Source organism: Malania oleifera, chromosome 10 (assembly GCF_029873635.1).
Source record: "Malania oleifera isolate guangnan ecotype guangnan chromosome 10, ASM2987363v1, whole genome shotgun sequence".
NCBI lineage: Eukaryota > Viridiplantae > Streptophyta > Magnoliopsida > Santalales > Ximeniaceae > Malania > Malania oleifera.
In genome coordinates, this window is record NC_080426.1 from 37,560,530 (window position 1) to 37,586,734 (window position 26,205).

Sequence of the window (26,205 nt, forward strand, 5' to 3'; positions counted from 1 at the left end):
TCTATTTCATATTCCTAGAGCCCATCGTATTCTGCCATGTGGCGAATTCTCTCCCTATCTTGACAAGTGAATAAGTATTTTATGGAGGATTTTTGTTTTTTTGTTTTCATACTTTACATGTGAACTCAAACTTAGAGGGTTAGGCAACTGTGTGGTTAAGAAACGAGTTCAATCAAAAGTTTGAAACAATTATATTTTTGGTTATTCTCTTCTCAATTTCCCTTTTGGATTTATAATTAATCATGAATGGGGTCCTTGGACTACTATGGATGTAGAGACTTGGAAAATTTAAATAATAAGAAAAATAAAGAAAAGAGGACTTTTGGTCTGGTGTAGATCAAACTGTCGACGGTTTCATGGAGCTCAGAAAAACTGTTGACGGTTATGTGTTACCGCATCCAGGTAAATGGGTAAAACAGTTAAAATGGTTTGGTCAAAAACTAAACCGTCGACGGTTTTGAAGTCCACAAGAAAATCGTCGACGGTTTTGTCTGGCAATGTTGAATTAAAAGAAATTCTGCAGCTCATTTCATTTAAAACAAAATAAATCTCTCTCTCAAGGAACCTACGAAACCCTTCCCCTTCTCTCTTCGATTTCTCTCCGATTTCAACCCAAATTGACGATCAGATGCTACCACGAGGTCCTGGGAGCGACCCTGAGCAAGTTATTCAGAGCAGATTTTCAATTTAGGCATTCTAAACACCACTCCAAAACTGAGGTAAGGGAGATAAATTATTAGTTGTATTCAATTTAACTGGTTATTTGGAGTATATGGGCTTTGGAAAATGTGAATGTAATCATTATTATGGAATTGAATTGATTGAATTGAGGAAAATATGATTTCAAGGTTTTTGAGCTCCGAACGCCACGGGTGTGGGTTTAGGATCTTCGTAGGAATTCTCTCAATAAGCATATAAGGGGAATAAATTATAACAGATAGTTTTGGGAAATTAACCGATTGATTAAAGTATGTGAAATTGAGAATATGAATATTTTCCCAGTGATTATTATATTATGATTATCAGACAAAAATTGTGTGGCATGAGAAATATGAAATAACTGCTCTATACTAGGAATGTGATGAAATGAGATATATATGATATGAGATATATGAATATGTTTTTGTATGGATATGATAAATATGAGATAAATTGACATGTTTTATACAAATATAAAATATGAGAAACATAAATAGGTTTTACTGAGAAATGATAATATATGTGATATACAGATATGTTTTTCAGATAAATGATGAAATATGATATACAGATTATGTTTTTACAGAAATATGATAAAATGTGAGATACATATACTTTTTACTAAAATAATGATATGCGTGATATGCATAGAGATATTTTATATAGAAATGTTGAATTGAAATACATATAGATATGAGATGAAATGAATACAGATATGATGGAAATGATATAGAAATGATGAGAATAATACTGATATAATGAAATATACAGATGTAATAAAATGTGAATATAGAAATGTGGAAATGAGAACCCTGATGGACCATAATATACAAAGCACAATACTATTGCCAGTATTTGTGATTAGTGCAACCACACATCTAGTACAAAGTGTGGCGAGACAGTCGATTGGGCCTGAGAAGGGTTGTGCTACCCCCTGGGGTCCGGACCAGGATTGGGTAGGCCAATCGTACTATAGACATGTTCCCCGTTTTAATTAACTGGGTAAGCCAACCATGGTTAGGTCCAGCCTTCGGGCTGCACAATCCTGTCATGTGGGGTGAATACATGACGATGTGATGTAAATATCCTTAAGATGGTTACTTATTATAAATGTGATAATTATATGACAGATATGAAAACCATGAGCTATAGACGCGGCGTGTATTATATACTAGCGGATGCTCATGAGTTGGAAAATGTTTATAAAAAGTGAAAAGTGAAACGAACAGCCATGAGTTACAAACACGTTGTGCTATATGTTGGTGGATACCTATGGGCTAGAATGTGATTATGAAAATGAGAAATGAAAGAGTATGTATATGATATAAGAAATGAATATGTATATGATATACTTTGTATGTTTTTCCCAATGGATATAATTATTTAAATGAATGTGTTATGATATGACCCAACTCTTGTTGCCACACACTGTGAATAATTTATTTTGTGTTACTGAGAGATGTCTCACCCAGAATGTAAACATTTCAAGAAACCAAAACAGACAAGCAAAAAGATATGAAGGAGAGGAGACCATAGTACCCTAGTAGTCAGGATAAGCATTTTTTAACTGGGGATGTGTTTTGTATGATTCCCAGAGTATTTTGTGGATTTTTGAGATGTATATGTATGTGTGTAGAGATTATAGCACTCTGGTATTGTATTTTGGAACCCAGACACTTTATGTATTTCACTACATGGTTTGTGTGTATTGATGATCAGATACTCGGTATCCCATTTCGGGTCGAACTGTATTGATATATGGTATCAGGAATATGGGATAAATGATGGAATGTTATTATTTATTATTGTATGAAATAAGAAAAAAAATATGGTAGAAAAATCAAGTCGTCACAATGGATACATTAAAATTTTTAAGACAATACACTAAAACTTTCTAAAGTTTGCCAATAAAAATATACATAATCAAATGTTCAAAATATAAAATTAGCCTCCCCTTACATTCAAATAGAATGACAATTATACTCTTTTTTGCTACTTAACCCTAAGGCATCTAGAATTATCTCAATCACAAATTTGAGTCCTAAATGTTACGTGAAAGAAACTCTTAGTGAGTAAATGCATACTTATGAAAAGATTTACCAAACATTTTCTATTTTATTTATTTCCCCAAATCCTTTTATAATTTAGATATCCGCCAAAATAAAAAATGAAAAAACATCATAACAATTTACTTTTACTTTATAAGAGACCATCAAAAAGGAGTATAAGGTTATATTGAGAGTATAGATTTCAATGATTAATTTTAAATTAGTGTGAATTTAAACTAAATTCAATAAAATTTTATTTATATTTTATTTAAATACATGCAAATTCAAATTTAAAGTCCAATTACAAGCTCCCAAATATGAGATAAGCATGATTATGTTTAATATCCACTACACTTGCAAGTATCACATTTCCTTCAAATATATTTACTCAATAATTATTCACTAGAAATTGTGTTTAATATGTGTGACAAATTTACTAGCGCACTAGAAGTTCTTTAAGATGTTTTAAAGAATTATTGTGTTGTGGGTTCTAAGATTTAGTCTTACAAAAATCCATAAAAATACTTACGATTATATGATTTTGAGGGTGTTAAAGACAGAGGCATGAAAGGGCAAATAGAATAGTTCATAAGCTTAAGGGAATATTTGACTAGCATTTCATTTGTAACATCTTTCAACATTACCAAGAACTGTTGTAGATGGAGCCAGGAGACATAGCTAGAGCCAGGAGCTGGAAATGCTGAGTTAGAAACACGGTTTGCAAGATGTGCAAGTTGTGTCATTTTTCTCCATGATTGTAACCTCTCAATTTTTTGATTTATTGTAATAAATTATAATTGATTATCAGCCCTATAAATAGAGGAGCTATGGAGAGTTGAAATATGCACAGAGAGAAGAAACAGAGGAGAAAGGAGAGGAAGAAGAGAGTGTGAGGAGAGAGTTATATTTCTTTCCATTCCAGCGAATTTTTAGTGAATTGTGTAGTGCTCCGTGGACATAAGTCAATCTTGACCGAACCAAGTAAATTTCAGGTGTCCCAAATTTTTTTGATTGCTCACAGGGTCCTAACAAGTGGTATCAGATTCTAGTTGGAGCAAAAAGACCAGATCGGAGTATTCACTAAAATCAGAGCTCTGTCTAGTGGCTCGAAATTGAATTTTGAGGCCATTATCACGTTCACCTTGCCGAGACGAAGCCAACGGTGCAAACCGGAGCTTGAAAGGAGATCAGACGAAGGTACACACGCCAACACGCACCTCGCCGGAGCAGGACGCCTCGTCACACGCCGGTGACTTGCCGCTCACGCCCCCCACGCGTCTTCCTCGCCTGGACCACCTCAACCCAACCCGGCAACCCGACTCCAACCCGGTGACCCGACCAGACAACTCACTCAAACCGAATCAATCTGAGACCCGGTCTGCACCCGACTAGGATCTGTATCCAACCCAGCCCACTCTAGACCCGGCCACATCAACAGCGTCGCGTCAGCGCCACGTCACCTGCCACGTCAGCAGGTGGGCCTAGTGACACATTATCTGCCGCGTCAACAGGAGCCCCACTGCCACGTCATCTCCCTACCATGTTAGCATCCTTGCCACGTCAGCATAGTTGACCAAGTTTGACCTGATTTTGACCGAGCTTTTCGGAGTCATTTTGGGTTCATTTTTCGAACGACTTGAACCATTTCTAAGGTTTTCGACCGTTCCGAGTCCAACCGTCCTATCCATTTGAGCTAATTCCATCTCTAAATCAGTGAATCAATATGTTGAACAAAAAAAGCTCAAAAATCGAATGTTCAACAGCAACAATTTCAGTTTCTAGAATATGCAGATAGAAGATTATTTGTTTGGGAAGGAGTTGCACTTACCATTGAATGGTAAGCCAGCATCTATGACGAGGACGAGTGGGAGTTGCTTGATCGAAAAGCTCTCAGAGCCATTAGAATGAAGTTGTCAAAGTATGTGGCATTCAATATCAAGCATATATCATCCACCAAGTCTCTGATAGATGCACTTTCTAATATGTACGAGCAACCATCAGCCGCTAACAAGGTACATCTTATGAAAAAATTATTTACTATGAGCATGTCTGCAGATGAAAGTTTTAACAGGCATTTGAATAATTTCAACGAGTTGTCGGATCAACTCGCTTCAGTCAGGATAACATTTGATAGTGAGATTCGTGCCCTACTGACTCTCAGTTAGTTGCCCGAAAGTTGGAATGGTATTGTTACTACAATCAGTAGCTCCGCAGGGAAATCAAAGCTTGTGTACGATGAGGTCGTCAACATGATTTTAATGGAGGAAATCAAAATGCAGTTAAACCATGACTCCACTTCGAGTTTAGCTTTGAACATGGAAAGTCAAGGTAGACGAAACATGCATGGACGATCAAACAACCGCGGCAAATCTAGGCCCAGGTGGACTAAATCCAGAAAACACAGAGGTTCTCAGGACACAAGTTCCCTGGGCACAAAAATTATTGAGTGCTGGAACTATGGAAAAACTGGTCATTACAATAACCAGTGCAGAAGTCTGAAGAAAGAATACGAGACGAGGGCAAAGACAGAAGCCAACGATGCTTCAGAAAATGATGATTTGTTGATCTACTCTTTGGAGAGCAAAAAGGAGTCTTGGGTGTTAGACTCTGGAACTTCATTCCATGCCACTTGCAGCAGAAATTGCCTAGAGGAGTATACATCAGGTAATTTCGATAAAGTATATATTGGCAATGATCAACCTTGCAACATTGCCGACAAGGGGACAGTGAAGATCAATATGAATAGGTCTGTATGGAAACTGAGAGATGTCCGATATATTCCAAACATGAGGAAGAATTTGATCTAAGTCGGTCAACTGGCAGATTAAGGATATAATACAACCTTCATTGGTGATGAATGGAAGATTTCGAAGGGTGCATTGATGATTGTACGAGGTAAGAAAAGTGGTACTCTTTATGTAACTCCTAATGCATGCATATCTATTACAGTTGCTACAGGAAATGATGATAGCAACTTATGGCATCAACGACTCGGACACCTAAGTGAGAAGGGACTCAAGGTGATGCACTCAAAGGGTAAGTTGAGTGATTTACAGTCGGTGAAGATTGACACATGTGAGGATTGCATATTTGGGAAACAGAAGAGAGTCAGTTTCCAGACAAACATTAGTACCCCAAAGAAAGAGAGACTTGAGCTAGTCTATTCAAATGTATGGGGACCAATAACCATTTCGTCCACAGATGGGAAGCATTACTTTGTCACATTTATCGATGATCATTCACGAAAGGTATGAGTTTACTTCCTGAAATATAAATCTGATGTTTTTTATGCTTTTAAAATTTGGAAAGTAATGGTAGAAAACAAAACTGGTTTGAAAATCAAGAAGCTGAGAATAGATAACGGTGGTGAGTATCTTGACACCGAGTTCAAGAAATTATGTTATGAGCATGGTATCAGAATGGAAAGAATCGTACTAGGTACGCCTCGACACAACAGCGTAGCCGAACGGATGAACAGAACGTTGATAGAAAAAGTCAGAAGCATGTGTATGCAGTCAAGCTTGCCAAAGATGCTTTGGGCAGAAGCAGTCAACATAGCAGCTTATTTGATTAACAAGTGTCTATCAGTACTTTTGGACTATAGTCTACAAGAAGAAGTTTGGAGTAACAAAGAGGTAAGACTTTCACATTTGAAAGTTTTTGGTTGTGTTGCATATGTACATATCAATGATCATGCCAGGAATAAGCTAGATCTGAAATCCCAGAAATGCACTTTCATCGGTTATGGTGGAGATGAATATGGATATCGCATTTGGGATGATGAAAACAAAAAGGTGATTAGAAGTAGAGATGTGATTTTTGATGAAAATGTGATGTACAAAGATAAACACACAACAAAATCTACAGAATCTGAAACAACCTTTGTAGATATGGATGATGTTTTAAAAGGTGTAAGGACACGTCAGCAGAACACCGAAAATTCTCAGCAGAATGCCGAGATTCCTTAGGCAGAGGAACATGTGGAGCAGATTGTTGCACCACCACCTCCTACTCCAGTACCAGAGCTTAGGAGATCTTCTCGGCAACACGTACCAAACAGGAGGTATGTGAACCATTTACTTCTTACAAATGGAGGAAAACCTGAATGCTATGTTGAAGCATGTCAGGCAAGAGATTCGAGCAAATGGGAGCTTGCAATGAAAGACAAGATGAAGTCTCTTAACTCCAACAAAACATGGGAACTAGTTAAGTTGCCCAATGGTAAGAAAGTTCTTCACAACAAATGGATGTACAGGATCAAAGAAGAGCATGATGGATCCAAGAGGTATAAAGCTCGGTTAGCAGTCAAAGGTTTCGAACAGAAGGAAGGAATTGACTACACTAATATTTTTGCACCAGTTGTCAAGTTGACAACCATCAGATTTGTTTTGAGTATTGTTGTCTCAAAGGATTTACATCTTGAGCAGTTGGACGTGAAGACGGTATTTCTTCATGGTGATCTTGATGAGGAAATTTATATGCAACAGTCATAAGGTTTCTTAGTAAATAGTGAAGAGAATCTTGTATGCAAATTGAAAAAGAGTTTGTATGGTCTCAAACAAGCTCCTAGGCAGTGGTACAAGAAATTTGACAACTGTATGCAGAGGAACAATTTTCAGAAGTACAATGCCGACCACTATTGCTACTTCAAAAGGTATCACGCTAACTATATTATTCTACTGTTATATGTTGATGATATGCTAGTCGCAGGATCAGATATAGAAGAGATTAGAAAATTGAAGCAGCAATTGTCAGAAGAATTTGATATAAAAGACTTGGGTCCTACAAAGCAGATTCTTGGGATGCGAATCTCTAGAGATAAGCAACGAGGAACGTTGTGATTATCTCAATCAGAGTACATTAGTCGTATTTTACAAAGGTTCAACATGAGCAGCACCAAGGTAGTAAATACACCATTGGCAAGTCACTTCCGTCTCTCCAAGGATCAATCTCCCTAGACAGATGAAGAAAAAGACTTCATGGCTAAGGTACCATATGCCTCAGCTGTTGGAAGTCTAATGTATGCTATAATTAGTGCTAGACCGGATATTGGCCAAGCGGTGGGAGCAGTTAGCAAGTATATGTCAAATCCAGGGAAGACACATTGGGAAGCAGTAAAGTGGATTTTGAGATATCTACGTGGCACTATTGATAAGTGTCTATGTTTCGGCAAAAGCGATTTGAAAATCCAAGAATTTGTAGATGCTGATTTTGCAGGTGAAATTGATCATCACAGAAGCATCACCGGGTATATATTCACTATTAGCACAACAGCTGTTAGTTGGATGTCACAGATATAAAAGATTGTTGTTTTATCAACTACAGAAGCTGAGTATGTAAGAGTGACAGAAGCTAGTAAAGAGATGATTTGGCTTCAGAGTTTGTTACCAGAGTTTGGATTAAAGCAGGAGAGGAATGTTTTGTACAATGACTGTCAGAGTGTGATACATCTGGCAAAGAACTCCGCATTTCATTCCAGAAGTAAGCATATTGGATTGTGTTATCACTTTGTTAGATCCCTAATAGAGGACGGCGTGTTGACACTTGAAAAAATCCAAGGTAGCAGAAATCTAACAGATATGTTAACTAAGGTGGTGACTACAGAGAAACTAAAGTTGTGTTCAACTTCAGTTGGTCTTCATGTTTGAAGACATATTTTGAGTACATCATTTATTCATGATACTGGTTGAGAAGGCGTCTCCGTCTCCAAGTGGGAGATTGTTGTAGCTGGAGCCAAGAGCTGGAGATGATGAGCTAGAAACGCAGTTTGCAAAATGTGCAAGCTATGTCATTTATCTCCATGATTGTAACCTCTAAATTTTTTGATTTATTGTAATAAATTGTAATTGATTATCAACCCTATAAATAGAGGAGTTGTGGAGAGTTGAAATATGCACAGAGAGAAGAAACAGAGAAGAAAGGAGAGGAAGAAGAGAGTGTGAGGAGAAAGTTGTATTTCTTTCAGTTCCAGTGAATTTTTAGTGAATTGTGTTGTACTCCGTGGACGTAGGTCAATCTTGACCGAACCACGTAAATTTCAGGTATTTCAAATTTTTCTGATTGCTCACAAGATCCTAACAAGAACATGATATTCATGGTATTCCATTCCAATATGTTTTGAGGCTAAAATCTTACATTTTTAAAAATAATTCTCACAAAATATGAAAACCTCATTTCTATGCTCCCTGATGGGCAAGTTTTATCAAAAGCTTGTCCATGAAAATCTTATTTTTTAAACTAAATTATCACCACTATTCTGGCAAATTGGATAATAATGTCTTTGTAATATAGTATTAGTATATATAATATTACGTTATAGTAAAAATTAGTATAGTAACAAAAGTAGAAATCAAGAAAAAAATATATTATTATTATATAGTAATAATACAACATAGTTGAAATTTTAAACCCACACTGCCCTTCAATATTTTGGATAATTGAATAATTTTGTTAATTTTTTTATTCATGATTGAAATTTTGAGGAAAAAAAATTTAATTTGGCACATTTACTTACAATTTTTTGTGCTAAAAATATGATTAATCTTTATATAAGTCGAGTGTGTATTAGTAATCTTTTTTAAATACCAACAAAGATTCTCATATTGAACTAAATACTGACATGTGCATAAAAAAAAAAAAAAAAAATTATGGCACCAACATCTCATTTCTAAAAATAAAATTCTAAAAAATATCATGACATAAAATTGCTTGGAAGCATGAATTTTGAACTTTGAATTTGCATTTGGGTGAATTTACATAAATTTCAATATAATTTTATATTATATCTTATTCAAATTTAAAGCATATCAAAGCATAAAAATATTTTCAATTTTGTGAACCAAACGCCACGTAAGTCTTGCTCTGAAGCCAAGCAATATTGAATATCCTCGTTGATATGGCACTATGGCTACTGAAATTGCTGCATTGGAATTCTGACACTTGGACACTCTGCTATGCTCTACCTCCCAACACAAAAAACCCTAAACTTAATGGCCATTCTGAATGCTGAACGCACGCTTAGTTCCCCAGTTGCGCTTGGGCTGCCAGAACAGTTCGATTTATCTCACAATCGCTCATTCTGGCATTGTGTTTTTTACACTCTTGTTCAATTTATGCATCAGCCTCGTGAACCACACTATCAAGTTGCTATCCACCTACTCTGATATCCTGACATTCTCAGAATCATTCCAAACTCAGGTGATGCTAATTGGCTAGTTGCCCAAGCATTCGAAGATCTTCAATTGGCTAGTATCAGCCAGTAGTCCCAGATCCTAGAAAACAAACAAACAGATAGTTGCTCTGATGTAGCCATTTTCCATCCTTCTCCCGGAACAATCTACCACCAATACCAAGCTACCTCCAACATTGTTTCAAATCCAATTTTCCAAGAACAAACAAAACAGGGTTCAAATTACCAGCTAGTTCAAGAAAAAAACTTTCAATTTGGATTAATTCAAACTGTTTTCTTATAATTATATTCACTAGAGACTGGCAAAGAACAATTTTCTTGCAAGTTGAAAATATTTGTTCTCCAACTTACGAGGGTGTTAGGAAAATAGCATTGTGTGAATATATCATATCATTGGAAAACCATAATCTGTGCATATCATATCCTTTAGAGATCATATTTTTACATGATACTAGTGATTTCACTAATATTTGTTTCTCTTCAGCAATATATATACCTTGGCTTAGTGTTTGGAAGTTTGAAGTTTTGATCTTGGATTTGAATGTGTGAATTTGGGCAAAACGCAATACCAAATTGGATTGAGTTTTGTACAAATCCACACAAGTCCAAATTCAAGGCCTAAAATATATGCTCTCAAGTACAACTTGAGCATTTTTTTTTTTTTTTTTTTTTGTAGGCGCTACAAGATTTAGATACAATATTTTTTGCATGCAAAGAGTCATTCACATATCTAACTTGCTTTGATCAATTTGCATTTCTTAGTTACTAAACCTTTGACTGCACAAGCAAAAAAAATGTTGAGAAACTTTAAATGTAAGCCACCCAGCCACACATGTATTATGTATACACAAAAAGAGAGATGGGTTCTTTATCACAATATAAATAGGTAAAAATATTAATGGATTGCTTTTTCAGATAAAAAACATTCGACTAGATTAGATTACATATTGGTTGCAACAACTAAAAATGACAAGAAAGGTGAAACGAATATTAAAATTAACAACCTTCATCACCAAACCTTTGTCGCTTTCCTACCTTGTTTTTTGTTGTCCCCCTACTGAGGTATCCCTTAATCCCATTCCCCACTTCTTTTCACTAGGACAGTCGATCGCAGGCCTTGGCCTCTTGTGCGAGACTGGAGATGCCAAACACTAATACGATGTGTGCAAAATGTGTCTTTTTTTACATAGAAAAGAATTTCATTCTCAAAAAAGAAAGATAACGACATCCAGAATGAGACATCCTCCTAAAAACAACCAGACAAGCAATTACTATAAAGTCCCCTCAACAAAATTCCCTCTTTAAAATTATGTGCCCAGAAAGTGGCAAGGGAAACTACCTATCCCACAATAAATGTGAAGGTGTTGATTTTCCATTGAAGATGCTAGCATAGTGGCATTCCTCTCGAGTCACAGAGTCCAAACCAAGACCAAATACCATCCCTTTCTTACTAATCCAAGAAACCCAAAACCTCAATATCAAAAATTCTAAAACCCTCATCTCATCAAATATAAAAATGAAGTTTGTTCCAGAGCTCCTTACTGACCCTACGATGGAACTAAGTCCAAAAAAAGAGCAAATACTGCCCATTTCCATAACGCCATTCCTTTCTTATTCCTCCCAAAACTCAGAACACACCATAAAAACAGCTTCATACTTGTGAAAATTCCTTGTAAAAAATAGAGAAAAAAAAATTGTCCAGAGCTTCTTAGCCACACTACAATAGAGGAAAAGATGCTCGGTAGTTCCACCAGACTTTAAACACACAATGGAAATATTGGCTGGTAGCTTTATAAGGCTTCCTCACCTGCCACAAGTCATTAGGCATCAGTCCTATTGAGAGCCAAAGTCCACATCAAAGCCTTGATCTTAAAAGGAGCCTTAGCCTTCTAAAATAACATTATTCATAGGAATAAAATAAGGAATAGAATATTTCAACTAAAGATCCAAAGCTTTCAACAAAAATAGTAAGCGCATCAAACTCTCTCATTGAGGTTTCTGTAAAAATGGAAATCTCAACAAAAACAAGCCCCCCTCTAAAGAACAAAAAGAATTAATCAAAGCATTATGCTTAGAAGATAGTTTAAAAAGATACGGAACCACCTCCAATGAAACATCACACACCCAAACATCCACCAAAATTGAACAAAGATTCCCATTGCCAACTATGAATCAGGTTACACTGTAAGAGGATAGAAAATATGAGCTTTAAAGGGCCAGCATGTGGGATTTATGACAAAGCATTCCTTGCATTTATTAACACTCATTAAATATAACTTCAATTTTTTTCAAATATTTTTTTTTTTGGTCAGCCATATAGCAATATGCATACTTGTGTTTGCTTTAAATAGTATTCAACCATCCTAATCTCCTTGATCCTCTAAAAATCAATTTTAATCTCTGTTTTGGGAAAGCCCAATTATACAACCCTTAATCCTTATGCAATTGGCATCCTCAGGTGGGGTATCCAAAATGAACTCTCATACAGCATAAAAAGTGAAGGGCCAATTGCTCACTACAGGATGTATTAATTAATTTAAAATGTTCAGAGAAAATTACACCCTTCAATAATTTTATTTTCTCGATAAACAGAATTATATTAGAAGAGATAAAAGTGTACATCAAAAAAAAAAAAAACGGGACAAAGCAAGAGAATAAGATATCCTCTCTTTGCAACAATAAAAACCAGTTACAGGAACATAACATTTTAGGGCAGCCCGGTGCACAGAGCCCTCGTGTATGCAGGGTCTGGGGAAGGGGCAGACCATGATGGGTCTATAGTACGCAACCTTACATAGCAAAAACAAAAAGACAAAAGAAAAAGGAAACTCAATGAAGCAGAGCCAAGTTAGCCAAGCAATCCCCCAAAAGAAACATGACAAAAAAAAAAATCCTACTTGCCAACACCCACAGCTATGCAAGATAAACCATTCTATTCCAAAGCAAATTGTCAGTATTAGCCACTCCTTTGAAGTTTCTAGCAGTCCTCTCCAACCAAACAAACTAAATAATAGCCATAACAGTGGCCCGCCACAAAGCTTTCCTATCCTTTCCCTTGCCAAATCCCCTAAAATATTAGTACAAAAAGTCTTCAATATAGAGGGCCAAACCCAATTTTCACCAGCTATACCAAATAATTTATTCCAAACAGCAGCCGAAGTGAAAGGGCAGTTAAGAAACAAATTTGAGCAAGTCTACCCACTCCTCATACGAAGGACGCAAACACAAGGTGACAGGGCTTTATTAGGCCTCCTCTTTTGATGCAAAATGTTAGGGAGTGACAATGTAATGGGAGAAAAGGGGAGAGAGATACTGCTATAATTGTATTCTCCAGGGATTTAGAATGAATATATGATTATCTGTGTTATTATTTGTATGGTGATTCTCTTGTAGTTGAATAATACAAGTAGTTCTTTTCATTGTGGTGTTTTGTTGCCTTGGATTGTGATGTCTCTGATGGTTATAGTTTTATTCGGGGTATAAGAATATATTGCTCGTGTGAAATCCTATTGTTCCTTGAGTATTGAGACTCACCTAGTGCTCGTGCTTGCAGGCTTGAACGTGTCAGATTTGACTGACTTGTCGAGGGAGAGCTCTCAACGAGTGCCACACGACCCTTACTTGAGTCCCATTTTAGAGGTCCGTGACACAAAGCATTGGTGTGATTTTCTCATATATTGCAATCCAAATAAAAGCTTTACTTTTCAGGGAGCTTTAGCTTCCCAAATCAAAGAATTCAGGGAAAAGGGTCCACATTAGGATGAAGAGTCAAATAGGGGGGGGGGGTGGTGGTGGGGGAAGGATTTATAAGTGAACTTCCTAGAAGGATCTAAGCTCCAAACCCTTTATCACTCCCAAAATGAACATGAAAAGGGTCTAGCAAGCAGATAAAAATGTCAACTCATTAATCTCTCTCATTAAGATCTCTCCAAAAGTGGAAGTTCCAAGAATGCCCATCCTCTTGCAAAAGAAAAAATGCAAAAATTGGGGTATCATCAAGATTTGATAATCAAAAGAGACGCAGATATGCAAGAGACAAAGGCATCTCCCCCACCCAAAGGCCTTCCAATAAACGCATTCACACCCTATTACCCACCATATAATGGACTTTAGCAAGAAAAAATGATGATAAATTTGAGATACAAACTTTCAAGGACTTGAATAAGATTAACTCCCACTTTGGCATCCCATCCATTTTGTAGTAGATCAAATTTTGTACGGATTTACCTTATGCAAAAAAGAATTAAGGTCTATCTAGTTGTAGAAAACATTTTCCATTTTCCAATTTTTAGTTTTCCAAGAGCCATACAAATTTTAGCTTTTTTTTCAATTTTTCAACTGACATTAAAAAGGTAGAAAATGAAGAGTTTGTTTAAATGTGCAAAACAATTTTTCATTCTTTATTTCTAGATTTCAAAACAATCATAGAAAAAGATAAGTTGTTTTCGAATTTTCCAAAGTTTATATAAGATAATCTTTAAAATCATGGATTTTGGGGCTTGAATTTGGATGTGTTGATTAAAAGAAACTCTATACAAAATCCACACAAATTAAGGCCCAAGATTCGAATTCCATGCTCCCATATGCAAAGTAAGAGTTAGGAATCTAAAAAAAATATGAAAAGGTGTTTTCCAACTTTTCTATATGATTAGAAAATTGGAAAACAAGGTGAAATTTTAATAATTTTTTGGAAATTTTAAAATGAAAAATAAAACTATTTCTACAAGCAAATAGTACCAAATTTGGTTATAATTGTTCATTCATTTCAAACAAATGTTGTAAAACTAAAAAAGAAATTAGCTAACTTCTTTGTAATTTCTTGGAAACTTGAATGGAAAATGAAAAATGTTTTCCACAACTAAGGAAAGCACCAAACCATTTCTCACAAGAATTCTAAAAAGAGAAAGGTAATATAAAGGGATGGAGGACAAACAAGCATGGATAAGAGTAATATGACCCCTGATGTAGGACACGAAGTAAGACCTTGGAAAGATCCTTGCTGGAAAATAATTAAGAAAAGTAGGGTTAAGGAATTGTGGGGTTAAGTTAGTAGTTTATTATGTGTGGTTAGTAGTTTATTATCTGTGTTCAGTATTAATTAAAATAGGATTATGTGTATTTGGGGGTTGTTTGAAATATTTGTGTAAAGTAGAGGTATATTTGTAATGTAATGTTGTTTTAGGGGTTTAGGTGTAATTTTATGTAAAGAGGCTTTCTTATAAATAGTGTATGACAGCCATGTTGTAGCCAGTTATTGATGAATGTGAATTGAAGTGAATGTGAGTTCCTCCCCCCCCCCCCCCCCCCCCAGTATCTCCTCTCTCCTCTCTTCCCCTTCCACCTCTTCTAATTTCTCCGTTGCTGCAGAACCCTGATGCTACCCCGGCATCAACCCCCTAAAGTGAAGAACACTCCTTTCCACCCATCCAATCTCCTAGCCACTATCTTTAAAATTGGGTCCCAAAAAGAGTTAGCGCTAAGATAACCACCTAAAGGGACACCTAAACAGGTGATGGAGTCAAAATTGCACAACCAGCTAGCCTAACAAAAGGATCCACATTAATACCAAGGCCCACCACACAACTCTTACAGAAGTTAATTTTCAACCCAACACTTTCTCAAGACACCTATAAGATGGTTAGCAGATTAAAGAAGCAAGCATATCATTGTCTTAGAGCCTTACTATTCACCAAGACTAAAAAGATTTCAAAACATAAACATCCTTTAAACCATTTTCTCCACCTCAAACCAAAACCTTTTCTGCCCATAACCTTGTCCTGGACGCTTTAGCTCAACCTATCATAAGCTTTCTGAATGTCGAATTTCAACATCAGACCTCCTCTCTTCTCCCTTTCGAAGAATATTGTTAATGGTTATTTAGTCATTTAGCATTCTTATTATGTGTTAAGAGTTTTGATGGTAATAAGTGGCAACCTATCACAAGCTTTCTAAATGTCGAATTTCAACATCAGACCTCCTCTCTTTTCCCTTTCGAAGAATATTGTTAATGGTTGTTTAGTCATTTAGCATTATTATTATGTGTTAAGAGTTTTGTTAGTAATAAGTGTGAGTTAGAAAGGGTATTATGGTCATTCCTGTTGTAATTGACATATATTATAAATAAAGGGAGAGACCTATCATTGAGTTTAGGTCTTCCATTTTACCTAATTATTCAACATGGCATTAGAACATGACTCTGAAACCTAAACCCTAATTGTTACCACCACCATCAAAACCGAAGCCTAAAACCCAAAATCTGATGCATGTCTACCATCATAGAAGAATTTCCAGCAACACTACAGCCCTAGAAAACAGCCAGCAGAAACCGAAAGTCAGACCAGTTGCTGGAAATTTTCTGGGCGACACTGCAAGTTCAAGAACACCAAATCTACTATAGATTTTGCAAAAATCACCCACAGACACTGCTGATCTGCCCCCCACTGAAATCCCATCTCCAGGCAATGTTCCATCTGCCCTCACGCACCAGTTGAAGGGTGCCAAGGCCAACCCCACGCGCCAGCGCATGAAGCTAATTTCAAGCATGTTTTTTACCTGAAAGGAGAAAATATAATTAAATTTAAAGATAAAATGATCAAAGATGGGGATTGGACCTTAGAGGATGGGATAGATACAAATACTCTTTGGAATAGATTAACTAGCTCTATTAAAAAGATAGCAAAAGAAATTTTAGGTGAATCAAGGGGAAGATTCTCGAATAGCAAAGAAAGTTGGTGGTGGGATAAAGATGTACAAAAAATCATAAAGACAAAAAGAATTTGGTATAAAACGTGGCAAAAATGTAGAAATAGAGATAACTTTGAAAAATATAAGGAGGCAAAAAAAGATGCAAAAAGGGCCGTTAGTGAAGCTAAATATAGATCATTTAATAGTTTGTATGATAGCTTAGGTACAAAAGAAGGGGAAAGAGATATATTTAAACTTGCTAAAGCTAGAGAAAGGAAGAGCAAGGACTTAGGAAATGTAAAATGCATAAAAAGTGAGGATGATATTGTCTTGGTTAAGGACGAAGATATTAAAGAAAGATGGCGAAGTTACTTTAGTAAGTTGTTTAACAAAAACCAAATAGAAGGCTTAAACTTAGAGTTGTCAAATGAGGAAAAGACTAAAAAATAAAATTTATTCGCAAAATTAGAGTTAACGAAGTTAAGTTTGCACTAAAAAAGATGAAAAATGGGAAAGCTATGGGACCAGATAACATCCCAATTGAAGTTTGGAAATGCTTGGGTGATAACGGAATTATATGGTTAACTAATTTATTTAATACAATTGTAAAAACTAAGAAAATGCCAGATGAATGGAGGAAAAGCACTTTAATACCTATATACAAAAATAAAAGAGATATTCAAAATTGTAATAACTATAGTAGAATTAAACTTATGAGTCATACGATGAAACTATGGAAAAGAGTAGTTGAACAAAGATTAAGGTTAGAAACGAAGATCTCAAAAAATCAATTTGGTTTTATGCCTGGGAGATCTACCACAGAAGCTATTTATCTTTTAAGAAGATTAATGGAAAAGTTTAGGGAAAAGAAGAGAGACTTGTATATGATATTTATTGACCTTAAGAAAGCATATGATAGGATACCTAGGGAAGTTCTATGGTGGATTTTAGAAAAAAAGGGTATATGTTGTAGGTATACCGATGTCATTAAGGATATGTACGATGGAATAATGACTAGTGTAAGGACTATAGATGGAGAAACTAGAGAATTTCCAATTACCATAGGTGTACATCAAGGATCTTCTTTGAGTCCTTATCTTTTTGCTTTAGTGATAGACCAATTGACTAAGAGTATTCAAAAGGAGGTTCCATGGTGTTTGTTGTTTGCAGATGATATTGTATTAATTGACAAAACTAGGGATGGAGTAAAGGCTGAGTTAGAACTATGGAGAGAAGCTTTGGTATCTAGAGGCTTTAGGATAAGTAGAAATAAAACAGAATATATGAAATGTAATTTTAGTAATGATAAGAGGAATATTGGAGACAAAGTTAAACTTGATGATGAAGAAATAAATAACACTTGTAGATTTCGATACCTTGGATCTATTATGCAAGCTGAAGGAGAAATTGAAGATGATGTAATGCATAGAGTTAAAGCAAGTTGGGTAAAATGGAGAAGTGCTTCAAGTGTGCTATGTGATCGTAGAATACCCTTTAAATTGAAAGGGAAGTTTTATAAGACAGCTATAAGACCAGCTATGCTATATGGATCGAAATGTTGGGCGACGAAGATACATAATATCCAAAAAGTAAAAGTTGCCGAGATGAGGATGCTTAGATGGATGAGTGGTATAACATTGAAAGATAAATTAAGGAATGAACATATTCGTGGTAAGTTAGGTGTAGCTCCTATAGAAGATAAGATAAGGGAGGGACGATTCAAATGGTATGGACACTTGCAACGTAAACCTTATAGTGCACCTGTGAGGAAGAGTGACTTAGTTACTGTGGGGGGCAGTAGAAGGGGTAGGGGTAGACCTAAAATAACTTGGGAGGAGATAGTAAGGATTTAATATCCTTGAATCTATCAAAAGAAATGGTCCATGATCGCATAAATTGGCGGAAAAGGATTCATATAGCCGACCCCACTTAGTGGGACTAAGGCTTGGTTTTTTTATTGTTGTTGTTGTTTTTTACCTGAAATCATCCAGCAGAGATCCAATCCCTCTATTAATATGTTATTGGAGTTTTTCGTGATGTTTTTTTGTCCAAAGATCTCACCTTTTTTAATTGCTCACGTGCAGCACCCAAGGAATGGTTGTTTGATGCTTCATGAAGCTGTTTATCGATGGTTATTGAGGTTATTGGGTCTGGAACAGTGGGATTTGCTGTGTTTTTGGATTCAATGCTCTAATTCCTTCCATTTACTGAAATATCAAGCTGTTGGGCATGTGTTTTGCTCAAGGATCCAATCTTTGTTGCGACCAAGCACTTGTGGTAATTCGGTAGTTGTTGTTCAGTGTTAGTAACAATCATTGGTCTCTTGGAGCAGTGGCAGTGCTTATAAGTTGTTTTTTGTGAGGCTATGGCAGTGTTATATAAGTTTGTTGGTGACTTGTCCATGGTAGTTTCAGTGGTTCACCACACCAATTGTTCCAGTGCTGTGTGTTGCTTTCTTGGGGCTGCGTTTGAGTTTCTTGGTGCTGTGGCAGCCTTTTACTGATTTATTTGCGACTTGTTCGTGGTGGGTCACCTTGTTTGTGGTTGTTTCGAATGTTCCAGCAATTAATCTTGTGATCATTGGTCTGATTTCATGAATGTTGAAATGGAGTTTGCAAATCCCAAAAGTATGGTTCCCTCGTTAGTCACTTGTTTGAGTGAACCGCATACTATGATTGTATCAGAGAAGGAGTATTAAAGGTTTCTACAGTATTAATCGTCTCAACAAGCATCTTATCACATTGCGTTTTTTCCAAGAAAGTAATTTTACAGTTTGTATGCCATCTAGTATCCTTCCTACTAGTCCTTGGGTTACCCATTTTGCTGCCACTGACCATATAACAGGTGCAACCAACTTCTTTTCTAACCTCCAGTATTCTAAAAATCTACCTCAACTTACCCTTGTTGATGGGTCTACTATTGCTGTCAAGGGGATAGGAACAGTAAATCCTACTCCTTCCATCTCTCTTTCTTTTGCTTTGTATATTCCTAAATCTCCTTTCAATCTCATGTTAATTAGTAAGCTTACAAAGTCACTAAATTGTTCAGTCACATTTTTTCCAAATTTTGTGGTTATTCAAGATCTAAAGACGAGAGCTATGATTGGCATAGGACGTGAGGCTCATGGACTTTACTACTTTAAGCCGCCTTCTCCACCCATTGCCTGCACAATCGCAGCTATGCCACTTCAAATCCATTGTTGTCTTGGTCATCCGTCTTTGGACAAGTTGAAACAGCTAGTTCCTACATTGAATTATGTGTCTAATTTGAGTGGTGAGTCTTGCCAATTAAGAAATATCATCGTGTTCCCTTTGATTCTCAAGTCAACAAACAAGTGGTTAGTCCTTTCATGCAAGTCCATTCCAATATTTGGGGTCCTAGTCGGGTCACATCAAAGTTGGGGTTTGGGTACTTTGTTACATTTGTTATGACTACTTTAGGATGACTTGGTTATATTCAATGAAAGATTGTTTCGAGTTGTTCGATATCTTTTGTGCCTTTTTTTCCCAAATAAAGACTCAATTTGATATGCCAATCAGGATACTTCGTAGTGACAATGCTAATGAGTACTTCAATACCCAATTCAATACCTATACGACTAACTTTTAGTATGATCCATCAATCCTCTTGTGCCCACACTCCATAACAAAATGGAGTTGCAGAGCAGAAAAACAAACATATTCTTGAAGTCATTCATACCCTATTATATCAAATGAATGCCCCAAAGTTTTTTGGAGTGATTTTATGCTCACAGTTTGCCCCCTCATCAATATAATGAAATCATTTGTCCTTGGTAAAATCCCATATTCAATTATCTTCCCTAAGGCTCCTTTGTTCTCCCTTCCTCGTATATTCAACTGTGTCCTTTGTCCATCAGTTAACTCCAGGAATGGATAAGTTGGACCCTCATGCTATCAAATATATTTTTCTGGGTTATTCCTATACTCAAAAGGGGTATTGATGTTATAGTCCTACTTTACATCGATTCTTTGTCTCTGTTGATGTCACATTTTCTGAGTCTACATCATACTACTCTAATTCCTTGAGTTTTGTTGACCTTGATGTTCCCTTCCTCTACCTTGCCTTTCATATCCAAACCTATTATCTATGCCCAATCCTCCTACATCTTCATCCAGTTTGAGTCCTTCTCATCACTTGGATCATCCCGATTTGCAGGTATACACATGCCCACTCAAGGGGGAAGTGCCTTCTCCAGCTTCTACTACTATGGCCCTAGTTCCCTCGTCGAATGATCTTATTTCCTATTATGTTGATCTTCTTGTTCGAAAGGTAAGCACACTTGTATCCAACATCCGATCTCTAATTTTGTTTGTTATGATTTCTTGTCACGCTCTTATGACTATTTTGTTAGTAATCTATATTTTGTTGCTCTTCGAAAATCTATTTCTAAAGCCCTATCCCATTCTAGATGGGGGACGACAACAGTTGAAGAGATGCATGCACTACATGATAATGATACTTGGGATTTGGTACCTCTTCCACCTAATAAATTTGTGGTTGGTTGTCGTTGGGCGTGCAAGATAAGTCAATCCTGATGGTTATGTGGCTCGTTTGAAGACCCCACCTTGTTGCTAAGAGGTATACTCAAGTGTATGTTTGGATTATTCAGACACATTCTCTTCGGTCGCTAAACTTGCCTCGATACATTTGTTCATTTCTTTAGCCACCACTTATCATTGGCCTCTACATCAATTAGATGTGAGGAATGATTTCCTACATGGTGATCTTCATGAGGACGTATATATGGAGCAACCACCTGGGTTTGTTGCTCAAAGGGCGTCAAGCTCAGTATGTCGGCTTAAGAAATCATTGTATGGACAAACAATCTCCAAGAGCATGGTTGGCCATTTTAGTGTTGTATTACTTGAGTTTGGCCTCCATCAATGTGCAGTAGATCCCTATGTATTTTATCGTCATACTCCATTTGGAAGGATTTTGCTTGCTGTGTAAGTGGATGACATTGTGATCACTGGTGATGACGATCGAGGCATCCAGGACCTCAAGTTTTTCCTACAATGTAAGTTTCAAACCAAGGACTTGGGATCATTGAAGTACTTCTTGGGTATAAAAGTATTGAGATCTCGTACGGGAACTGTCTTGTCACAGAGGAAGTATTTTCTTCATCTTTTAGATGAGACGGGACTATTGGGATCCAAACTTGTTCATATACCCATGGATCCCAATAGTAACTTGGTGTTAGATATGGGGTTTTTGTTGCCTAACTCAAGTCGGTACTAGAGACTTGTTGGAAAGTTGAATTATCTCAATCAATGGACCAAATATATCCTTCGGAACAACTATTGTGAGTTTGTATCTCAATTTCTCGAGAACAAGTCACTGGGATGTAGTAGTTTGAATTTTGAGATATCTCAAAGGTGCACCAGGAAGAGGTCTTTTATATCAAGATCGAGGTCACACTTATATTTAGGGATATATAGATGTAGATTGGCCTAAGTCACCTTCCAACCAAAGATCAACAACCAAGTATTGTATCTCTATCAGTACTAATTTTGTGTCATTGAAAAGTAAGAAACAAACTGTGGTGGCTAAGTAGAGTACTGAGTGAGGGCATAGGACTATGGCGCACACTACATGTGAACTTTTTCGGTTGAAGAACATGTTGAAAGAACTAGGTTTTCCATTCTCAGCCTATGGAGTTGATGTGTGATAATCGAGTTGCTATTCATATTGCCTCCAACCCGATCTCCCATGAGCAAACAAAGCACATTGAAGTTGATTGCCACTTTATTCGCAAGAAACTTATATAGAAGCTCATTACAACCACTCATATGAAGTCTAAGTTTCAGCTTGCTGATTTGTTCACTAAAGCTTTGGGAGGTGCGCGTGTGAAATTCATCTGTAACAAGCTAGGAGTATATAATATATATGCTCCAAGTTAAGGGGGAGTGTTGATGGTTATTTAGTCATTTAGTAGTATTATTATGTGTTAAGAGTTTTGTTAGTGATAAGTGTGAGTTAGTAAGAGTATTAAGGTCATTCCTATTGTACTTGACATGTATTATAAATAGAGGGAGAGACCTATCATTGAGTTTAGGTCTTCCATTTTACCCAATTATTCAACAAGTATCTTCAACCACCTCATTGCAACCAAGGTAGCATCCAGGATCTGTCTATCATCTATAAAGGCACTCTAGTTAAAAGAGAGTGTCCTCCAAAATTGCATTTCATGGATAAACACCTTAGTCAAAATGTTATAAACACTAGTTACCAAAATAATTGCTCTAAAGTCCTTGACTTTAACTGCACAATCTTTTTTAGGCACCAAGGTCATATAAAAGTAGAGTTTTTACTTCCTTCCTACCATTGCATTGGCAAAGAACTTGAGAAAAACTTTGGGAAGATCTTCCTTTCCTGAAAAAATGCCATAACAATACCATGCGATCTAGGAGCCTTATCTCTATCCATCTTAAAAACATAGCTCTTAATCTCCTCTTCCTTAAAGGGTCTCTATCACCAAGTTGCTTTATTTACTAATGTAGGATACCAACCAGCCCCTCAACCATAACTCTCCCATCATCCTCCTCTGAAAGAGGCTCCTATTAAAATAAGTGATAAAACAACAATATGGTTAGAAGCCCTAGTAACATCTCCCTTATCATCCTTGAGCTCTTTAACAAAATTCCTTCTTATCCCACCAGTCGCAACCCTATGGAAGAGTCTAGAGTTACAATCCCCATTCCTAACCCAATTCATTCTAGATTTATCATTTATGCCTCCAACTCATCTCTTCCCATAAAATAACTAGTTCAATCTCATTGGACAATTGAACTCATCTACAAGCTATGTCCTCAAAAAGAGGTACCTCGGACAATCAATCAATCACACCCAATTCCTTAAGAATATCATTTTTTTTTTTTTTTTTTAATTCAAGACGTGTGAATTAGATGTTTTCAAATCTAAAAAGAAAAAAAAGTAGGCCTGATTTTACAAGTTTAGACTCAAGAACCAAAGGGCAATGATGAGAAATAACTCAAGGTGCACTTGTTGAGTTAAGGTAGGAAATGCATCCTCTCGATTAGTAGTAAACATAAGCCTAAATCCTAGTGGCCAATGATTGAATGCCATCAGCAAACCAAGTAAATTGAGCATTCAGGAATATCCTTCAAACCACACTCTCTAATAAAAGTATCAAAGCCCCTCATGCTTAAGGTAATTCTAAAGCCTCCCAATTTCTCATTAGTGGACTTGATGACATTAAAATCTCCCCTCAAGCACAATGGGGAACAAATGCCAAACTGTAGCTAGTTCATCCCACAATATACCCTCAAGGGTTATTCGGTCCATAGACCAAGGAGTACCACTACCCCTTTCTTATGTCATCTAAACAAATAGAAATAGAAAAGGAATCAATAAAACATCCAATTTGCTAGCTATCTAGTATCCCAAATGATTACAATGCCCCTCCCACCCCCACCCCCACCCCCACCCCCAAAGAACAAGTAGATGCTAATGAAACCCAATCTTTGAATCTTAAGTCCGAGACACTCCTAACAAGAAAACCATCCATCACCTCCAATTGAGACTCTAGAAGCATAACAACATCTAGGGCAACCTTAACTATAATATATTTAATCTAAGATGTTTATCAGGGGCAACCCAAACCCCTAATATTCTAACTCGGTATCATGACTATACACCTTACTACCCTAACGATCTTGCCCTCCACTCCCACCCCCTCCAAAGTTTATATTAGAGGCCAATTTTTGCAGTTCTTTCTCCACCCTTTTTTTCCACTTATGTATTCTAGGGGAAATAGAAACCTTAATGACCCTACAGGATTAAGTGCATAACAGCCCATCCTATCAAGAATCTCCATCCCTCTCACCTCCTAATGTATCAAGGTTTAAGGTCCTTCCTGCAGAACCAAATTTTCTTTAGCAAGAAAGATAATTCTTTTCATTAAGGCGAACCACATACATAGACTGGACACCTTTGTCACAATTGACTAACTCATTGCGAGCATAAAAAATCACAAACCCATATTTAAAATTACTCGAATAATGAAATATAGGATGACAACAAAAAATTATCCAGGAGATTTTCAGAAACTAAAGCTCCCTTATCAAAAAGTTATTGAACCTATAGAAAACTTGAAAAAACCTTACCAAATTGATCAAAAGAAGGAGATTTGATATAAGTCCCCTTGTCACCTCAAGAAGTACCTCTTGCTTTGAAATCTCAACAATTCCTATGTTCCTCCACAACCTCTAAATTCTCCACATCCTCCAAATAAGCAGAGAGCAAAAAATCATCCTCAAATTCCCAAACATGTTTCAAAAGTATATTACTATCTTCTTCATACCATTCTTTCACTTCAGTTTCAAGGGTGGAAATGGGATCCATCTGCTGAGTTTCTAGCATACTTATTGGCTACAACTACGCTTATTAGGTTCTAGACTCTTCACTCCAAACTCCCAAGCTATATCATATCCAGAATCTACTAGATCTTCCAAAAGATTCTCTATAACCCCAAACTTCTTTGTTTAATCATCATTCTTTGCACTACCTACAAGTTTACTTTTAGTTCTACGTCCACAACTTGTGGACTAGTGAATTGAAGAAGTAGCAGCATCTTCATCTTTTTCATCTAACAAGACTCTTTGTGATTCCAAGCCAAATTCCAAATTGGTACCTGGGTTAAAGCGTTGCAAGGATCCACCATCACAAAATCATCCTTCTTGTCCTATTTCTCTAGCATCTCTAATGACCCTCTATACTCTTCTTCACCAAAGGCTGTAGATCCAAGCCCCCATCAATCAACTAAAGCCCCTCTAACATTACTAGATTATGACTTAAATTGTACTTTTCTTTTTCTACCCAAAGTTTTCCTCCCTTAGGCCTATCGGTTAGGCAGGTTTTAGAGTGAGGCCTCCAAGCCCAAAACATGTAATGTAAAATTTATTTTTTTGATTTATTTTCTAATAACATAATTTAAAATTTATTTTCAAACTCAATTAGCTTCGGCCCATTTCTTTCTTAGCAAGATTCTACGTATAGTTTGAACATATTTTGACCTAGATACTGCCCAAGAATCACTCCCTCCCAAATTGGAGATTTCCAAACTTGACAACTTACCTTGCTGGGTTTCCCGATTGTGCTGCCAAAATTTCCCCATCTCTGATAAGAAGAAGCTCCATACTTCACCATCTCTGCATAACATTGGAAAGCGCATTATACCCAAGACTTTCTTCCTCACACTACACTATATTTGTAGAATCACAACCCCTACATAAAAATTCATAGTTTTCTATGGAAATGGTTGTATTTTGCTTTCGTCACCATTCAATGTTTTGCAGAACATCCACCAACTTGAGGCATCATTTCCCTCTAGAATTTCCAATGTATAAAAGCTTCTCAAGTGCAACCAATCATCTAAGCTATTCGACACAAAGACCTTCATGGATTTCTAATAATTTTTACCCAAGGATGAGTGGATTTTTGTGACCAAAACTCACAAAATTGTTGTTGAATTATCTAACTTCATTTGCAAGCAATAAGCATCAGGATTGTCTATTCCAAAATTTCTCCACTACTCTAAGTGCT

At 36.5% G+C, this 26,205-nt stretch overlaps 1 protein-coding gene across 5 annotated transcripts in view; it reads right to left on the reverse strand.

The window, feature by feature from the left end:
- The window catches only part of LOC131166020 (spindle and kinetochore-associated protein 1 homolog), a 52,346-nt gene that overhangs the window by 1,874 nt on the left and 24,267 nt on the right, over nt 1-26,205 (reverse strand). The window contains exon 10 of one of the 5 annotated variants that reach the window (XM_058124236.1): nt 9,461-10,018. The exons of 2 other annotated variants lie outside the window; for them this stretch is intronic. The gene's annotated coding sequence lies outside the window, so the exon portion shown is untranslated. Of the gene's footprint in view, nt 1-9,460; nt 10,019-10,821; nt 11,770-26,205 lie in introns of those variants that run through there. 2 more of the 5 variants (XM_058124238.1, XM_058124237.1) reach the window with 2 other exon arrangements.